This window comes from Talpa occidentalis, unplaced genomic scaffold (genome assembly GCF_014898055.3).
Source record: "Talpa occidentalis isolate TD23 unplaced genomic scaffold, MPIMG_talOcc4v2.1, whole genome shotgun sequence".
In the NCBI taxonomy this organism is placed as follows: Eukaryota; Metazoa; Chordata; class Mammalia; order Eulipotyphla; family Talpidae; genus Talpa; species Talpa occidentalis.
The window spans coordinates 99388325-99403040 of NW_026555331.1; the positions used below are offsets into that span (position 1 = coordinate 99388325).

The 14716-nt window shown below is 37.8% G+C and overlaps 1 long non-coding RNA gene across 10 annotated transcripts in view; it reads left to right on the forward strand.

Annotated features, from left to right (window-relative positions):
• Positions 1–14716, forward strand: part of LOC119248466 (uncharacterized) — a 495811-nt gene that overhangs the window by 358238 nt on the left and 122857 nt on the right. The gene's annotated exons all lie outside the window — the stretch shown is intronic.

The window sequence follows — 14716 nt, forward strand, 5'->3', positions numbered from 1 at the left end:
TCAAGGAACTGCCAGTGGGAGAGTCTAGTAATCATTCCAACCAGTCTAACTTCATCACCACTATCCCCACAGGCTTCACAGTATCCTTTAAAGATTACTCATTTATTTTAGTTTCACACAGTGAAACTTTTTCTTTTTTCCGCAATTGATTTGTCTATCTTTTTTTCTGTGGGAGAACATATAGGATGATTTTTCCCACTACCTTTGCAAGCAGGATTATCTTGGTTTCAAATCCATTTCAACTATTGCCTTAAATGCTTTGGAAAGAATCTCTTATAGGAGGCAAAATATGAGAATTTTCAAATATACAAAAGAGATTATCTCAGAAATGGTTAAAGTGTGTCCATTATGGACACCTGGCTCTCCCATCTGATTATTTCTTCAAATGGTGCTCATTTTAAAGCTAAAAACTTATTTTTATAATACTTCCAAGTTTTAGTTTAATAATCAACTCAGTTTTGTATTTATTTAGGTAACAGTTTTTTAGAGAACACAACAGGAAGTAGTATTGCTCAAAGTAATGGATTCTGAATACTTTATTGAGATGTGTTATGTCTGCAGTTGAGTATTTGAGTACATCTGCCTTTAAAAAATCCATGCTGTGGATGAAGCTAGAAAGGAATATGCTTAGTCAAAAAAGTCAGAAGGAAAAAGAAAAATATCAGATGGTTTCACTTATACTAGGAATATAGGGAAACTGAACAAGGGTTAAAAAAAAAAAAGATAAAACTTGCAGGCAAACTATAGATCTGAAGCATACAGCAGGGGAGGAGGAAAGAGAGGGGTCAAAATAGGGGAGGGAAGAGCACAAGAGACTATGGTGACAGTTCACAGGTGATGTAGTGATGGGAGATTTATCTGAGGAGAGAAATCAAATATTGTACAACAATGTAAGAAAGTAAAAATGTTTAATCAATTAAAAAAATTCCCATGATAAAATTGCTATAGTCAACTTCTACGAGTAGAAATTTGGAGTTTCTGTTCCCATTTGTGTGTGCATTAAAGTGAGGATAAATTATTTCTAAGAAGAAACTTTATTCTGATCACGAGTAATGCATTGACTCCTAGGTAATTCTGTGTGTGACAATCAAATTATTTTATGTGCCTTTTTAAAATCATGTTTTTCTGTTTGGCTCCAGTAATTTCACAAGAGTATTAACCCTTCTTCTGGTCGGACATTTTATTAAGGTGTAGTTCTAAATTAAATTTAAATAAATTCATTTAGGAACAGAACAATCACTATTCATATAATGCCAAAGAAAACAATCTCAAAATCACATTTGCCCAATATTCAGCAAAAGTTTAACTGAAGGAAGAAAAATTTTGGATAATCACTCAAAGACTATGAATGAAATTCATGCAACCTTCCACATACTCTAATACTTGAATTTCCTTTGGATTAAAATATTATCCTATGTCATTAGTTATTTGAAACTGGTCAGTACCTCTCTTCCAAGTCTTGTTAAGGACAGTGATTACTATGTTGCACAGAATACCAGGTATGCTGGACCTTATGTAAAATTTCTTCCTCATTTTAGCATCTGGAGGAACTGAACTTCTCATAACAATTATTCTTGTTTGTCTTTTATGGCTGGTATATTGCCATTTGTTGCTTATAAAGATGGTTCAAATATGTATCTGCTAATGCCAAAGAATGGGATTTCAGGGTAGGTTTTATATTAGCTTTATCTTTAGATCTATTTAAGGTCTTTCTGCCTCTTTTTTTTTTTTTTTTAAATATTAAATTTTATTTTATATTCCCCATACAATTGCAAACGCCCCATTCTGACCCCAATCCTTCCCCTCCCGCCCCCCCCCCAAAAAGTGTCTCTGGTTCATAGTTTTTTGTTGATTTTGATTTTCACTTTCTTATATTCATTTCCTGGTCCCTTATTTAAGTTTTCTAGATTCCTGCTATGAGTGAGACCATCCGGTATTTTTCTTTTTCTTTTTGGCTTATTTCGCTGAGCATGATCCCTTCCAGTGCCATCCATGTTGCTGCAAATTGCATGTGTTTATCTTTTTTGAATGCTGAGTAATATTCCATGGTATATATGTACCACATCTTCTTGATCCAGTCATCTATTTTTGGGCATTTGGGTTGTTTCCAAAGCTTAGCTATTGTAAACAGTGCTGCTATAAACATAGGAGTGCAGGTGCTCTTTGGAATTGATGTTTCTGTGTCCTTTGGGTAAATACCTAGGAGTGGAATTGCTGGATCATATGGAAGCTCTATGTTTAGTAGGTCCAGAAATCTCCACACAGCTCTCCATAGTGGTTGGACCAGTTTGCACTCCCACCAACAGTGCACAAGAGTTCCTTTTTCTCCACATCCTCGCCAACATTTGTTGTTGCTAGTTTTTTTAATATGTGCCATTCTCACTGGTGTGAGATGGTATCTCATGGTAGTTTTGATTTGCATTTCCCTGATTACAAGGGATGTTGAACATTTTTCATATGTCTGTTGGCCATTTGCATTTCCTCTTCAGAGAAGTTTCTTTTTAGCTCTTCTGCCCATTTTTTGACTGGATTATTTTCTTTGTTGTTGCTGAGTCTCATCAGCTCTTTGCAGATTTTTGTGATCAGTCCTTTATCATTAGTGTTGGGTGCAAAAATGTTCTCCCAGTTGGTGGGGTTTCTCTTTGTTTTTGTTATTGTCTCTTTTGCTGTGCAGAAGCTCTTTAATTTGATGTAGTCCCAGCTGTTTATCTTTCTCTTCACTATCACTGCTTTGGGTGATGTGTCTGTAAAGATGTCTTTGATGTGCAAATCCCGTAGTGTTTCGCCTATATTTCCTTCTATGTATTTTATGGTTTCAGGTCTTATGTTTAGTTCTTTAATCCATTTTGAGTTGATTTTGTGTATGGTGTGAGGTAGTGGTCAAGCTTCATTCTTTTGCATGTAGCGACCCAGTTTTCCCAGCACCATTTATTGAACAAACTTTCTTTGCTCCAATGCATAGTCTTTGCTCCTTTGTCAAAGATTAGTTGACCATAAATCTGTGGGTTTATTTCTGGATTTTCTATTCGATTCCATTGGTCTATATGTCTGTTCTTGTTCCAATACCATGCAGTTTTGATGATTATGGCTTTGTAGTATAGTTTGAAGTCTGGGAGTGTGATGCCTCCATTTCCTTCTTTTTTTTTCAGTAGAGCTTTGGCTATTCGGGGTTTTTGGTGATTCCATATGAATTTCATCAATAATGTTCTATTTCTTTGAAGAATGCCATTGAGATTTTGATTGGAATAGCATTGAATCTGTATATTGCTTTTGGTAGGATGGCCATTTAATAATGTTTATTCTTCCAATCCATGAGCAGGGATGTCTTTCCATTTCTTTGTGTCTTCTTCTATTTCTTTTAACAGTGTTTTATAGTTTTCTTTGTATAGGTCCTTTACCTCTTTTGTTAGATTTATTCCCAAATATTGATTTTTTTTGTTTCGATAATAAAAGGGGTGGTTTTTTTGATTTCTTCTTCTTCAGATTTATTGTTTGTGTATAGGAAGGCTACTGACTTTTGCGTGTTGATTTTGTATCCTGCCACTTTACTGAATTGATTGATGAGTTGAATTAGTTTTTCTGTGGAGATTTTGGGGTTCTCTATGTATATTATCATATCATCTGCAAATAGTGATAGTTTGACTTCTTCTTTTCCTATTTGGATTCCTTGGATGTCTTTCTCTTGTCTTATTGCCCTGGCTAGGACTTCCAGTATTATATTGAAAAGCAGTGGTGAGAGTGGACATCCTTGTCTTGTTCCAGATCTTAATGGAATTGCTTTCAGCTTTTCACCATTGAGAATGATACTGGCTGTTGGCTTGTCATAGATGGCCTTATGATGTTGAGGTATGTATTGTATCCAAGATTTCAAGGGCTTTTATCATGAATGGGTGTTGCACTTTGTCGAAAGCTTTCTCAGCATCTATTGATATTATCATATGGTTTTTATATTTCTTTTTGTTGATGTGTTGGATAACGTTGATTGATTTTCGGATGTTAAACCATCCTTGTGCCCCTGGAATGAATCCAACTTGGTCGTGGTGAATTATCTTATGGATACATTGTTGGATTCTGATAGCTAAAATTTTATTGAGGATTTTTGCATCAGTGTTCATTAGGGAGATTGGCCTGTAGTTTTCCTTTTTTGTGTTGTCCTTATTCGGTTTTGGTATTAGTGTAATATTGGCTTCATAGAACATGTTTGGTATTGCCCCTTCCTTCTCAATTTTTTGGAAGAGTTTGTGAAGGATAGGCACTAATTCGTCTCTGAATGTTTGGTAGAATTCATTTGTAAATCCATCAGGTCCTGGGCTTTTGTTTTTGGGAGGTTTTAATTACCATTTCAATTTCGCTGCTTGTAATTGGTCTGTTTAGGTGTTCTATTTCTTCTTTATCTAGCTTTGGGTGATTGTAGAGTTGTAGGAATTTGTCCATCTCCTCTAGATTGTTGAACTTGTTTCCATATAACTGTTCATAGTAGTTACTGATTATTCTTTTGATTTCTGCTGTGTCCGTTGTGATTTCTCCTCTTTCATTTATGATTCTGTGTATTTGTGCTTTCTCCCTTTTTTCCTTTGTGAGCCTGGCTAGGGTTTGTCTATTTTATTTATTTTTCAAAGAACCAGCTCTTGGTTTCATTGATCTTTTGGATTGTTTTTTTAGTTTCAATTTCATTTATTTCTGCTTTGGTTTTTTATTTCTTTTCTTCTACTGGTTCTGGGTTTTTTTGTTGTTCTTTTTCTAGATCTTTGAGCTTCGAGATTAGGTTGTTTCTTTGAGTTCTTTCTTGTTTTTTGATGTGAGCTTCTATTGCTATATATTTTCCTCTTATTACTGCTTTTGCTGCATCCCATACATTTAGGATATTGGTGTCCTCCTTGTCATTCAATTCAAAGAATTTTTAATTTCTTCTTTGATCTCCTCGTTAGTCCAGTGGTCTTCCAGTAGTGTGGCTTTTAATCTCCATGAGGTAGGATAGTTCCTTGCCTTCTTTTTATGATTTATTCTAGTTTGATGCCTTCGTGGTCAGAAAAGATGGTTGGTATGATTTCAATCTTGGTGTATCTGTTGATGTTTGTCTTGTGCCCCAGTATGTGATCGATCCTGGAGAATGATCCGTGTGCGCTTGAGAAAAATGTGTACTCCGTTTTTTGGGGTTTAGTTCTATAGATGTCTGTTAAGCCCAAATGCTCTAGGTCCTTATTTAGAGCTTTAGTTTCTTTACTTATTTTTTGTCTTGTTGATCTATCCATTGTTGATAGTGGTGTGTTGAAGTCTCCCACTACATATGTGTTTCTCTGATGTCTGTTTCAGAGAGGACAACAGTTGTCTGATATATTTTGGTGCTCTTTCGTTTGGTGAGTATATGTTAATGAGTGTTATTTCTTCTTGAAGTATTGTCCCCTTAATCATAATGTAGTGACCATTGGGGTCTCTTTTTATTTTTTTGAGTTTGAAGTCTGTTTTATCTGATATAAGTATAGCTGTTCCTGCTTTCTTTTTTGCCCATTTGCTTGTAGGATTGTTTTCCATCCTTTGACTTTGAGCCTATTTTTATCTTTTGTAGCTAAATGTGTTTCCTGGAGACAGCAAAAGGTTGGGTTTTGTTTCTTAATCCAGGCTGCAACTCTGTGTCTTTTTATTGAAGAGTTTAGTCCATTTACATTTAGAGTTAATATTGATATGTTAGCATCTGTATTTGCCATTATGTTTGTCTTTCCTTGATTTTATTTATTTATTCTTTTAATAACTTTTTTTTTTTTTGGTCTTCTTTCGTTGTTATTCGTCCCTCTGAGGTCTGGCTTTAGGATTCCTTGTAGTATTTTTTGGAGTGGGGGTTTAGTTGCAATGAAATTCCGGAGTTTCTGTTTGTCTGGGAAGGTCCATATTCTTTCTTCAAAGAGGAAGGAGAGCTTTGCGGGATAGAGTATTCTTGGTTGGCATCTGTTTTCTTGGAGTCTGTTGACTATGTCCCTCACTCTCTCCTTGCCCGTAGTGTTTCTTCAGAGAAGTCTGATGTCAGCCTGATTGGTTTTCCTTTGAATGTTATCTGTTTCTTCCCTCTTGTCAGCTTCATTATTTTTTTCCTTGTCCTGGATTCGTGGGAGCTTTACTATTATGTGTCTTGCTGTGTTTTTCCTTTCGTCGTGGAAGTTTGGTGTTCTTCTTGCTTCTTGTATATCAATTTTCAGCTCCTTCTTCTCATTTGGGAAGTTCTCTTCAATTATATCCATGAATATTTTCTCTGTTCCTACATCTCTCTCCTCTCCTTCTGGAATTCCTATAACTCTTATATTTCCTTTCCTCATGGAGTCAGATAGTTCCCGAAGTCTTTCTTCATTCTTTTTCCTTCGTACTTCTCTTTCCTTTTCTGTTTTGGTTCTTTTTATTTCTGTGTCTTCAAGATTACTTATTCGTTCTTCCATTTCATCTATTCTGCTTTCATTGCTTTTCCCAGAGTTCTTTAGTTCCTCCATTAATTCTTTGATCTCCTGCATTTCTCTTACTTCCCTCTTTAGGGACTCAATTTCCTTCTTCTGATCTATCACTTTTTTAATCATGGCAATTTTAAATTCTCTTTCTGGAAGGCTCAGAAGTTCTTCCAAGTTGCTGTCGTTGCAATCTGGGGAGTGGTTTTCTTTTTGTGGTGTGCTTCTTTCCTGAGGAGTTGTTAGGTTGCGTGTGGTTCTTCTACTCCCTACTGTCTGTTTTCTAATTTGTCGTATACGTTGGGACACTGTGTTGCTCGGACTGACTGACATCTTGGGTGAACTTCTCCGCTCCCCTCTGGCTCTTCCAGGAGCCATCTCTGTCTTCTGGGGGAGCTTTCTGCTGGTTTTAGGCAGTTTTTACTGAAGAAATGTCCCTGTTCTCAAATGGCGAAGCGGGATGCAGTCCCTGCGCCTCCGGTTTCAGGCACACTCTTCTGCGCACCCGGTCTGCCCCGGACGTGGGTGCCTGCTCCCTCTGTGGGCTCAGACTGCTGGTCGGAAGGGGCCTGGCGTGGAATAACTTCCCGGCTGGCCACTGGGTCCTCCAGAAACCTTCTGCCCTTTTCAAGCAGTCTTAAGAAATGTCCTGTTTTATAGGGTGTTAGTGACTTTTTTTTTTTTCCTGGTCGCTAGGTGGCGCCAGAGATCTCTCCTATTGTCCTTGGGGGGCTGTTTTTCGCCTCCCCCCCCGTGGGACAGAGAACAGAGCGGGAATGGTAGGGTACACCTCAACAGCTTTGGGGTGCTGTGTCTGCCTTGTGCCCCACCGTCGTGGAGAAACCACGCCCCGAATTTTGGTGCCCCGGGTCTCAGTTCAAAGCCCTCAGTTCCAGGATGCGGGCTGTAGCCCAGTTCAGTGGCGCGGGAATGGCGCCTTTTGCACCGCTCCCGTGCCTGGGCGCCTGGTTCCTGCTCACTCAGGGAGGGACCTTCACCTCAGTGAGGACCTCCGCGCGTCTCCCCGCAAGCCTAGGTCGTCTCCCCGCAAGCCTAGGTCGCAGGCGCGGGGACCTGGGCAGCTGCGATCCCGGTCTGCACTTGCTTTTCAAGCGCGCCAAGCGCGCCGCTTTCCCGCGCAGGCTTACCGGCAGCCCGGGCTGTGTGCGCGTCTCCCGGGGTCTTTGTTCTTCTCTAATGGCGCCCGGAGCCGTTCACTCACCGCCGTGGCGGATCCTGCAGGGTTCGCCTCAGCTCCCGTTCACGGGGTGTGGTGGCTGCAATAGTTCCTTTCCACGCACAGTCCCGCTTGCTGCGTCGTTTGTTCTTGTGGGCCGTTTTGGTTTGTTGTTTCCTCCTCTCTGCCGGTCGGAGAGTGTCGCCTCTGTGGGCGGGGAGGGGAGCAGGGTTCTGCGCTTCCCTCCCTTCTGGTCCTCTTTTATGGCCACTTTCTTCTTCGGGCAGTTCGCTGGCATCACCCGTTTATCTTCTGTGTCCCAGTTCTCACTGGGACCTGCCGCTTTTCCTCCCTATTCACTTTTTTAATGGGAGATCTTACTCGCAGCGTCTCCTCGCCGCCATGTTGCTCCGCCCCTTTTCCTTTCTGCCTCTTAAGTGATCTTCTTTTGCTATACTTCAAGTAATCTGGCAAATCATTATTGTGAAGAAAATGTTAATAAATAATGCCAGTTAAGGAAAAGAGGATCTTGCCTTAAAACTTTAAAGAAAATATCTGACTTCCTCCTATAATAAGCTGGCAAAAATAAGAGAGTTTCTACTTGGTCTCACAAAAGAATTCAAAACAAGTCTCTTTGAAAGAAGAGCAGGCCACCATCAGAAAGATAAATCTGAGGGAAATACGGGGATATGGACACAGCTAAAATAGGAAAATAGAGCATGGAAAAATGTGACAGAAAAATGTAAATTTGCTTTGATATTGGTTAAAGACCACATAAATAATTTATAAATTCATATCTGTACAATGGAGAACACATTTGAGATGATACTCCCACAATGCAAATAGGTAAAGAGCTGTGAAAAAATATGAGAGACTTGAGATCAGACTTATTTTACAAATGCAGTGACCAGAGCAATAATGAGTGAAACTATAGAAAAAATATAATAGAAGAAAATTTCCTGAGCTGAAGAAAAATCACAATACAAAATGATTTACCATGAGTTAGGCAAAATTATTCTAAATAAGCACTAAAAAATTTTTAAAACACAAAGAACAAGGGGAAAAGTAGTTACTTTTCAGAAAGAAGCAATAAGAATTCTCAAATTTTTCTTTTTTTTTTAAATTTTTTTAAAACTTTTTTTTAAAGATTTATTTATTTACTTATACAAGCACTGGGTACAGTCAGAAGCGCAGAAAGGTGAGAGAATTCACCAGAGCCAGAGCGGGGAACAGAACAGGCAGACTGACGAAGTACACTGCTGAGGGGAGCAGCGGACGTGGCAAGAGAGGTCTGTCGCGCCATGTGGGACCCTCGCCAGTGGCCGGGGATCGAACTGGTGCTGCAGAGGCTGCAGGCAGCTTCACAGCCCAGCGCTGCCCAGCCAGGGGAGGCCCCAAATTTTTCTTTTTAACATATTTAAAGAAAAAGAGATATAGCTATAGAATTTTACATTATAAAAATTTAACAGCTAACAATGAGATCAGGGTTGGTGACCAACTATCCAAATCAGAAGAATGAGAGAGTAGTGAATAAATGAATGATTATCATGTACCCCATGATACTAATTTGTGCAGATAGCACTGTAAAAAAATGACATGGTGACTTCCCTTAGTACATTAATAACCCATTTGTTAATCACTTGGTAGAGTATAGATTTTTTTACATTTTTTATTGTTCTCTCCACCAATAGCTAATTAAAAAAACCTTGGAATGTGCAGTCATAGTTGCAGAACTTTTATCTATTGCTATGACATTTCTGTTTTATTCCAAAATCTACTCTGTAAACTCCAAAATGAGTTGGTTTCAATACACAATTTCCAGCTGAATGTTGTTCTAATAACAAAGTTCATCAGACAGAGACATCCTTCAAAGATACAAAGAGTTAACTGTGTAATTTTCTTAATAAGACTGAAAAGGCAGTGCATCATTTTTTCTAACTATGGCATGCTCTGTGACACCATGTAATTTTTTGGGTATCTATACTTTGCTTGGAAAAGAAAAAACAATACCTAGTTTCTTTTTAAGACTACTTTTGCTGCCAAGGAAAAAAATCATTTTCTCTGTCACAATTATGGCAATAAATCTTCCAGGGAGGACATTTAATGATGGCTACAAAGCTTCCTTTATTTTACCTTACAGATACAGGCTTGAAACTTATTAAGCATGTCAGGAAAAGCAAAGAATGGGCGCATTTTAGTTTTACAAATGCCTGTGTAAGAAATAATATTGTTAACAGTAAGTACTTTCCTGACTCTGAGTTTGCATGGCCTAGAATAAGACTCATGCCTTCTGTATAGACTACCTCTCATTATAATCAGAAGTAAATGATTTAGACTCTCAGTTCTTGGGTTACTGAAATAAGTTGGATTAACCCAGTTTGTCACTGAAGTAAGTTGCATTAACCCAGTTTGTCTCAGGTTTATTTTTTAATTTCCATGGGCTTTTAAATTTTTTTTAATTCATTTGAATATAAACTAGAGCAGGTCCTCAAATAATTTCATTCTATTCAATGTTGTTTCATTGTAACAGTAATGAGAAAAAAGGAATTCTGACTTAAGTTAAACGAAATGACATTATTCAAGGACCTGGTTTCTTTATATGTTGTTTTGCTTAAAGTCATAGTTTTCCAAAAACCTGTCAATGATATTAAGTGAGGATTTTCTGTAGATGTTTAGGGTTTAAAATTCAAAAGTTCCCACAAAGAATGTTGTGAAATTCCCCTCTCACCTTGGATTCCCTGCCCTACATCACACCCTACCCTAACACAGCCACTTAAACCAGCTTCTTCAGAGGTATTTTATGTTAGATATTGTATGTTAATGAAATATAAACATGTGGTTTTCTTAATATCTCTTTGATATCATTCCACACCAATACATATTGAGGTTGTTTTAATAACCTTGCAGGCCTCTGCAGCAAGGGAAAGCAGCAGGCAAGTCAGGAGAAGTCTGCTGTGCTATGTGGGTTACTCCCTGGCCGGCTGGGGATCGAACTCATGCTGCAGAGGCTGCAGATTGCTTCATAGTGTTGTGCTTAACCCCTTGTGCCACCAGGGAGGTCCACAAGGTGAGGTTGTTTGTATCATATTCCATCAGATGGAATAAAACTAAATTTATTTTTATTTTTTTAATTTTTACATCATTGTTCATTTTTAAACAATATTTGCTTCCCCTCCGCCCCCCAGTGTAGTCCCCCTAGCCTTTCCTTCACCAGTGTACCTGTGTACCACCACCACAGTCCTCTGTGCTCCTCCCTCCCTCCTTCTGATCCTTCTCCCTCCTCCTCCCCCACAGGATGTCTCTGGTTTATAATTGTCTGTTTTTGTGGAGTAAAACAAAATTTATAATCAGCTACATATTAATAAATAAATGTTATTACAAACAACATTTCAATGAATATCACTGGAACATTTGTCTTTCCACATGTGTAAAAGTTATTTAATGTGGAAATTTTTGTGTTTAGCACAGTTGAGCTAAATTTGATGGCTAAGATAATATGAAATGTTTAATAATCATCAAAATATTAATTTTCAAATTTTATACATAAAAAATTCATCATGAAAGAGCTGAAGTATAAACCAAAAAGGAAGAAAGGGGAATTTGAAGTCTTTCTGCCTTTCCTTTTTTTGTAGCCAAGTCCTCTCAACCGCTGGCCATCTTTACTTATTGCTCTCTCACCTTCCCATTTAATTTGAATTTTTGTTTTTCCTAAGCAATTATAGCAACTAGATAAAACTGAATGTCCTCGTAATTTAAGGGCAAATTTCAACCAATTTTTACCCTTCTTTTAACCATTTTATTAGATCCTCCTCTGCAATAATTTTCCTTTGAAATATAGTTTTTATTTGTTTCCTGTCAACTTCCATAGAAAGGAATCCTATGCCCTGATTCTGAGGAGCTAACTTAAATGCTTACTTTTCTGAAGCAGAACACAAATTGATAATCATATTTTATTATATACTAGTTATTATAATTGAGGTTAAGTACAATGTAGCAAGGTGTAGCATTATTTTTTAAAGATTTATTCATCTAGGCATACAAGAACTGGGGTGCAGGCCAGAGGCACGGGGGTGGTGAGAGGATTCACCAGAGACAAAGTGGGAAACAGAACAGGCAGACTGTATGAAATACACTGCTGAGGGGAGCAGCAAGCAAGTCAGGAGAGGTCTGCTGCACCATGTAGGTTGCTCCCTTGCCGGCCGGGGATTGAAATCATGCTGCAGAGGCTGCGGATTGCTTCGTAGTGTTGTGCTAAACCCCTTGTGCCCACCAGGGAGGCCCGCAAGGTGTAGCATTTTTAAGGATGCACGCCAATGTATATACACAAACACACATGCACCATGGTTTCTCTTTAATGAATATGGCAAGCTGTTCATTTTCTTATAGCTGTAAAGAAGATGTCAGTTGTAATAAATAAAAATGCAACTGTCCTATAAATACATATATACTATAAATACAACTATGCTATAAATACATAGTTGACTATGTATTTACATTTGAGCAACATTTGTAAAGCTATATTTAGCCATTCCAAAAATTAAAAAACAAATTTGGTCACAATGGGAAATCCAGTTGAGACAGTATTGAAAATTGATATTAATATTATATTTTCCATAACTCTAAATTAAGGTTTACACTAACACCAAAACAGGAAATTAATAAAATGTAGGAAAAAACAAAAAATTTCAATAGATTTTCAGCATAAATATCTTTTAAGTGAGCTAAGCAGCAACATCTTTAATGAAATTGGTAAAGAAGTCAATTAATTACTCATTGCTTAAATATCAATTGCAAATGTTGGTCTTTTAGTTTTATTTTTGGTTAAAAATGATGCATGCTGGATAGTAAGCATATTCTAATGAAGTATGCTATTATTTAACTCTATTAGCTGTATTGATTGTTTGCATACAAGATAAGAGGCAAGAACTTTGTGGGGAGAAACTGTTAGGTCAAAAGTAAGAGCAAAGGAGAGGATTCAAATTATAAAAACAAGCAAAACTTACTATACAGACAGAGCAAGCAAAATGCAATACAGAGCATGCCAAAGTGTTCACCAAAAAAAAAAAAGAAAGAAAGAAAGAAAGAAAGTGTTGGGAAGATTTCCAGAAGCATGGTGCAGAAGTAGAAGAAACTAAATTGCCAAGAAGGAGAAAGGGTACAGGGACATGTTGATAATGTGGGTTGAAATGGCAGGCCCATAAATGCAGGGTGTTGCAAGAAAAAAAGAACATTTTTTTAAATAATGTTAATGGCTCATCAAGAAATGTCTATACTATGAATCTCATTTTAGCTGGGGAATGAACTCTCAGTTCTAAAGAAATGGTTCTTCAAGTGTGGCACCTGACCAGAATCATTGGGAATTTGTTAAACACGGGAATTTGTTAAACTTTTGGGAATTTGTTAAACATGCCTCAGACGTAAGTATCAGACACCGTGGGTTGAAGCTCAGGCATCTGAATTTTACAAGCTCTCTGAAGATTCTGAAGCAAGTTTATGTATGGACTCCACTGTTCTATAGAATGAAACTAGTCTTGGAGTTTTAGAAAGTACTTAACCAAAATCATAATATCTCAGATAAACCCTCTTAGCTTCCCAGTAACTATCTCCATGAGCTGGGGGAAGAAATTTGCTTTCTATTTGGAACAGGAGGAAATAAGCAGAGGAACACTTCCCCATTCCATGGCATATCTTATAGGAATGCAATCCACTGTCCCAAAAATCTGTTCTCCCTTTTATTGATTATTCTAATCACAGTGAAAAAACTTTTTTTTCTATTTGGAAAGGATATTAACTAAGTCTATTTTCTCTAAATTATATCAATGTGAGGTAAAGTGTACAATAAACAAAAATTTTACATGAAAATCTTGAAAAATATGTATTTTCTAGATGACCTAAACACTTTGGGAGTTTAAGTACCCTGCCCATATGCCATAGAGACCACCATGGTTTTTCTATTAAGTCATGTAATTATTACAGTAATCGTGAATATTTATTGAGCATTTATGGAGAAAAATCTTACTTAACCCATAGGTCTCTGAAGTATGTGCTATTATGATACTCACTATATAGATGTTGAAACTATAGCTTAAAGAGGTTAAGTAACTTGTTTTCTAGTTAATAAGAGATAGAGAGGACCTCTCTAGGTCTGGGGCCAGACTCATGCCATTATGCCCCACAGGCTGTATCTCCCTATGCCTATTACCTGGTCCCGACAGTTGCCCAGGACCTTGCTCCTATGCTTGGAAGTTTCCACCACCCATTCCATTTTGGGCTTTTGCTCATAACCAATATCCAGAAAGAAGTGACACATCATCTAAATCACCTTTTTGCCCATCCATTTCTCTTTTGACACAGAAAATATGTAAAGCCTATAGTTTTAAGGATTTTTAATACCCTCACAATGGGAAAATCAGGTATCTAAAACTGGCAAACATTGGGTAAGGTTTTATCCTTTAATATATTTATACAACTATGTTTTTATCATTCCTGAATTCTTTACCATATTAAAAGATGAGTTTGGTTTTTTAAAAAGATTTATTTATTTATACATACAAGAGCTGGGGCACAGGCCAGAGATATGGTGAGGGGTGGTGGTGGTGGTGAGAGGATTCACCAGAGACAGAGTAGGGAACAGAACAGGCAGATTGACCAAAATACACTGCTGAGGGGAGCAGCAGGCAAGACAAGAGAGGTCTGCCATGACATGTGGGTTGCTCCCTGGCCGCCTGGGGATCGAACTCGTGCTGCAGAGGCTGCGGATTGCTTCATGGTTCATTGCTTAACTCCTTGCACCACCAGGGAGGCCCCTAAAAGATGAGTTTTAAGGAGCTTCTTTGGACTTTGTATATTTTGAGAAAGAGTGGGGGTCTGAGTAGGAGGACCATAGAAATAAGCAGACATTTTTATGATGTGACTTGTTCCATTATTTTCCTTACCAGCCCTATCTGTAGTATCATCAGCAAGCCTTTCTTCCTCTCAATCCCTTCATCCAATTGGATTCTAATTCCTATCAGTTGCATCCTCTGTAATCCTGTATTTGTTCACTTCTTTCTGCTTCCATGCTACTGCCGTGAATATCACCTGACAAAGTTCTTAGATTATAAACTAAAGG